Here is a 6,000-nt window from a genome sequence, read left to right on the forward strand (position 1 = left end):
GGCCTTTGCACGCTTTAGCACTAAGGAGGCTCGACCTCTCGTAAACAACATCTGCTGGATGTACATCACTTTAAAATGATGAATCGATAAAACATGGCAAAAGTTGTAAAAAAAAAAAAAGCACTTTTGGTTCAGGAAATTTTTCCTTTTAAGATAAGATTATTAGGGATGCACCAAAATAAAAAAATCTTGGCTGAACAAAATGAAACACTGGGGTGAAGGACGATTACCGAACACGGTTTTTCAAAAAAAATTTTCCCCATGTATTTTGCCCCTTTTTTTTAAATTTATTTACTTTTTCCCACCATGACATAAATTAAATAGCCAAAAAGGGCTTTTTACAGTCTTGAAAAACCACAATTTAAAAAATATTTACTTAACACTGAATTTTTTTTTTTACATTCTAGCAGACATTATACCAACAATGAAAAATTTTGATTGAGTGAATAAAATAATATTTTTGGGCCATATTTGAGATTTGAATCAGGCATGTATTTTCTACTGTACAAAAAAAATGCAGCCTTTCTGACCAAAATAGAACTCTTTTAAAACATTAGAATATATTACAGAGGCTAATTTGAACACTATGTGTGAATATTATAATAAATGTATTAATAGAGCTGTTGTAATTATTATCATCATTATGACTGCATTTTTTATTTTACACAACAACAGTAAAATTACAATACTAACAATTATGAAGGTTGATGAAGTTCTTGCATTTTTCTTTGTTTTGGCAGAAACCAGCAAGAAGACCTCAGTGCAGCTGACAGCAGATATAAATGATTCTCGCTATGAATTTGCGAAGATGTTTGTCGCACGAATCACATTGTGACATGCCTTTAAAAAAAAAATGTATAAAAATGTTACTGAGCAACTGACAAGTAACACTTTATTAAGTAATAATATACTTTAAAATAATGTAATAGCTTCTTACATAGCATTAGGACTGTGCAAATAATTGAATGCGATTATCATGCGCATCTCGTCAGTAAAATGCAATTCTTTCAAAAGGAGCAGCATTTACTACACAGAGCCGTAGTTCAACTCAAGTTTATTTGTATAGCGGCTTTTTACGATACAAATCATTGCAAAGCAACTTTACAGAAAATTAAGTTTCTACAATATTTAGTAGTAGCTTATCAGTGGTAGTAGACTATCAGTTTACGTGCATATGACAGGAATTTTCAGAAAAATTAATAGAAGACGTAGTCAACCAGACAATGAACATTATTAACAGCAATTATTATATGATGCAATCACACTTGTAGCAATATTTCACATAGTTCACTGACAAGCTACGCAATATCATGTTCATTTTTGCCGATGTATCGCCTGCGATAATTTGAAGTGTACTGACAAATGTAATCAAGCATTCATGGTAAATGTCATGTATTTAAATATATTTGTTATGAAGTTGCAATTTAGCACATTTAAAATATATTTACAATACAATACTGAATAACATATAACAGTTCAAATTATAATCAAGTACATCATGTGCTATAATACGTTAGTAAACGCATCAAAATAAGTGTACTGCTTTAAAGCATTACAAAATATTACTAAAACAGCAATTTATAATGTATTTTGAAGTACAACTTTTATTTTGACATTATTATAAAGCCCACTTTTTAAGTTACTTAAAAGTGTACTTTAAGTGCCCTTTTTTCAATAACATTATATGATCTGCAAATAGGGTTTTTTAAGATGCTTTTTAACATTTGAAGTGCACTCAAGTGCACTTCCTTTTCACGAGTGTATTTCCTGGCTTTTTTAATTTTTGGTAATTATGAATCACTTACCGAACAGTTATCCATTTTCTGATTTCAAAATGCATATCACAGTGAAAATGTCAGGAATATTTGCTCCTCTAAACAGGCCATAAAGAGCAGCAGAGCAACCTGAAAGCAGAACCAATGGACTTCAAAACTGTGGGCTAAGCTTCAACTCTCCTGGCAAAACAGTAATTCTGGACTCGCTTTGGATGAATCTGTGGAGAATACCACCTGACTAGTGGCCTCCAGGTAATTTAAGTCTGCGGCCCCTGGGCGAGTGTGCTAAACTGAGTGGGCTTATGGGTAAGAGTGTCTCCATCTTCACTGACCTTGAAGAGTAGTTTTTAAATACACTCAAAATGAAAACCACGGGTGAATGGAAAGTCCACCTCTGACACAACCTCATATCGCAACGAAAAGCCGATAAACCAAGCAATTTACAGCTTACACCTCACCGAAAGCACACTGAATGAATCTTAGAGTTGTTTAAAAGAACTGAAATTCACACTGTCATGTGTCTCCTCACCTTCATTCAGAAATAAAGAAGCGTGGCAATCAGCGGTGACTGAACTGATTTTCAAACTGTCCCTGAAAAAGAAAGAAAAAAAGACGCTTATTTAGACATCTTGGCACTGCGGATATATTTCTTTCACATTTTGATATAGTTGTGCTATTCGCCCCCAGACGACGTACAGAAGACATCATTACACAGGGCATCAGGATGAACCGTAGTGATGTTGTTAGCGCTTATGAATATTCCTACGCATTTCTCCCAGGCACTCCAAAAAGGAAATTGAAACCTCCGAAGTGGAACAGAAAGGAACTAAGCCTGCACAAAGTGAATTAGGCTTTACTGTTAAAAGCACAGAATCCAGGAAAAGACAGGAAAATCAATACATGGTGTGTCTAATTAATTCCTGAAGGGATTTCTCAACTCCAAACAAGAATTAATTAGCCCAGACATCATGTTGTTTTTTTCCTTTCTCCTCCCTTTTCTAAAATCAGGACCTCGAAACACTCACTCTAGGATTCATCACAATAACACACAGCCAGTTGCATCCTGAATAAGCGGAATATGCTTGCTGGACATCATAATCTTCATTTCCTTCAGCATCTTCTGAAGGAAGTATACTGCAGGGCAAAGTTTTTTTCCCTGAAGATGATTTACTGAAACTACTGAGTTCTAGTGACTTCTGTTAAGTCTGGCAAAAAAAAAAAACACTCACATGGCAAAATAAAAACAGAAGTTTCAATTGTGAAGAAAATGTCGGATTTTTAAAAACACTGGACAAACAGTGAACAGAAAACTCTACATAAAAAAGGTACAGCAGGTATTAAGTGAAGATTACCTAAATTATCTAACTTTCACAATGCAGCAAGCAATATTGATTTGAGTTTCCATCAGAACTTTTACATAAAATGCTTTTATGGAACAATTATGGCATTGCCTCTAGGAATAAATCTTTATTTTTGCAGTGGTCTGAAAGGAATATATATTTTGTTATGGATCTGTTCTATGATAGTGGAAACATTCTGTCTTATGAAGACTTCATGCATTTTTACAACTTCCCCATTCCCTTTAAAGCATTTCGACAAGTTATTAAAGCTATTCCAAATGGGTTGATAAATAAATAGTCTAATCTAACTTTTGGAAGCAATAAAAGGATACTACCAGAGTTAATAGATGGTGCTGAAAGATTTACTTTCTCTTATAATAATACAAATAGTAATATTAGACAAATATTTCAGTCAAAACATAAAATCTCCCCTAGAGGAAAATTCCACTGGAATGCAAAATTTTCAGATATTAAAGTATCTCAGTCAAATTCTTACAAATTTTGTATTTTGAACAAAGTTAAAGAGGTACACTTCAAAATACTTCACAAAATTGACCAATGTGCAAAATATCTTTCTAAATTCATGGACACTGACAATAGCTGCATTTTCTGTACAGTACACAAGGAAGACTGGTATCTGTTGTTTTGTAATTGTGATTCTGTCTTTCAGAATTTGAAGTTTGTGCCTTTTTATTTGTTCAAAAAAATGTCAATTGCATGCTCTCTTTAAAAGATGTTATTCACACATATTCACACAAAAGCGAAAAGACTGAGTAGGCCATGTAATTAACATTTTGCAAGGTAAATGGTACGTTCATTTAAAAAAAGTGAAATCTATACCAAAATGTAATTAATTTTTATTAGAAATAGAAGCTTTTTTTGTTGTATAGTTACCCCACTGATTTTGCCCTATAAGGAAGAGAATTTGTAGTGTACTATTGTTTAGCTGTATAAATGTATGTTTTGATGTTGTTTTTATTATTATTGTTTTATTTTTCTCTCTTAAATGCACATAAAGATTGCTCTTCTCTATATGTGGACATATTTGTTTAAATATATGGTAATGTTAAATCTTTTTTTCAATGAAAAAAAAAGTCTAAAATGAATAAAAAAGGCCTTCCACTTCTCTGACTGGCTAATACGCCCCTGATTCTTTTTACTTTTCTTGTCAGCTTATGAATTTATTAATTAATTGCCCATTATAGACTAAACAAAGGACAAACATTGTATTTGTGTTACTCAAAAATTGGTTTGTAGACTTGCAAGCCTATGGTGCTTATGTAAAAATGCCCAAAGATATGAGCACGGCTATGCACAACTAGAACATCTCCGGCCTGGACTAACAAACCTGCCACACATTTATGGCTCTCTGCTGTGTTTAAATATGTGTGTGTAAAAACAGCAGCGCGCTTCAGGAATATGGTAATGTTGATACCATAATATATGAGAGAGAGAGAGAGAGAGAGAGAGAGAGAGAGAGATGCAATGACTGCTGGCCTTTATGTAATTGAGTTTATACATTGACATTTATGCATTGCAGGCTTGCGTTAATATCAATGGTAGCGGTATTACACGAGCCATCAAACTGAAATCATATCGCTCGCGTTTAAATTTTGCACTAACTTTAGTAAACTATATCACTTATTCACACAAAAGGAAGATTAAAGTCAATATATTAAGTGTCCTGAGACTGCATGAGTATTTAATGCACCGTATGTATCATAAACATACGTTTAATCGTGGTGAGTAAATGTTTGTTTGTATGCATTTGTTAATGGCAATTAAATGCAGCCACATCATGCATCTCTGCAGAGCCAGCAAAACAGTGTAAACACCTGCACAACTGAGGTAAACAACTAAGATAGCTTTTCTAGCTAACTTCCCCACTTATGTTACTTGAGTACAAGCTGTCTAGCGCATTTATTTCATAGCTTTATTCGCATCCGTGCATCTTGATATTTTGTAGTCTAAAGATGAGAAACATATCATTCCTCTGACATGTCAAACTCACCGCACGCTGCTTTAGCTTCCTGCTCCTGAAGGTTTGAATAGGCGCTTGCTGTACCGGACATTACGTCACTGTTTGACGTATTTAAAAAAAAAAAACCGCGGAAATCACACCGCGTGGAAGCAATAGTAAACTCTTTATACGTAAATATTTGCCTTCAGACAAAGGTATTTACTGAAACGGAATGCTTTACAGTAGTATGGAATACAAAGGCAAACAATCTTCCACAGCATATAGCATATAGCTTTTTGTTTCATATAAACTATAAAAAGGGAAATGTTAACATACAAAACAGCAAGCAAAATGCAGACAATAGTATAAAATTACGAATTGATCAAAGAATTTGACTATGTTCAGAATAGATAAATAAATGTAAACTTAAAAACAGAAACTAACTACACAGATACCACAAAGTAGGGTGAAAGTACAAATCAATAAACTAAACAATTACTCCTTCAACAATTATTCCTTTATCAATAAAGCTAATTTGTGCTCAAAATTAGCCTCAAAAGCAAAATAATCAGATAATTTAGACACAATAAAGATCAATTTCCAAAAGTAGCTACAAACATAAGCAAACCTGTAAAATAACATTTGAAAAGGGAAAAAAGTTTGTGTTTACAGTTTGTGAAATTCTGTTCTATTTTGTTTTAATGTAAAGTCATAATATACAGTAATATATAGCCTAATCTTGTTTTAATCTGATATTTGCAGTGGTTACCATTTACAGTTTTAGTGTGTACTATCATAGTGCGATTTTGTGTAATAAAACGAGTTCGAATCAGTTTGACCAGTATAAAGAACCCACAATAAAAACACACACACACACACATTCACAAATGAATTTTCCTCATTTTTTGATTCATAGATAATAACA

At 33.1% G+C, this 6,000-nt stretch overlaps 1 protein-coding gene across 4 annotated transcripts in view; it reads right to left on the bottom strand.

Annotated features, from left to right (window-relative positions):
* pot1 (protection of telomeres 1 homolog) overlaps positions 1-5,211 on the bottom strand; it is a 36,554-nt gene extending 31,343 nt beyond the window's left edge. For 2 of the 4 annotated variants that reach the window (XM_059535862.1, XM_059535858.1), the window contains exons 1-2: positions 5,127-5,211; positions 2,305-2,366 (exon numbers count right to left, since the gene is read on the bottom strand). The gene's annotated coding sequence lies outside the window, so the exon portion shown is untranslated. Of the gene's footprint in view, positions 1-2,304; positions 2,367-2,471; positions 2,608-5,126 lie in introns of all 4 variants that reach the window. The other 2 variants (XM_059535859.1, XM_059535861.1) reach the window with 2 other exon arrangements.
* Positions 5,212-6,000: the final 789 nt, after the last annotated feature.

Source organism: Carassius carassius, chromosome 43, assembly GCF_963082965.1.
Source record: "Carassius carassius chromosome 43, fCarCar2.1, whole genome shotgun sequence".
NCBI lineage: Eukaryota > Metazoa > Chordata > Actinopteri > Cypriniformes > Cyprinidae > Carassius > Carassius carassius.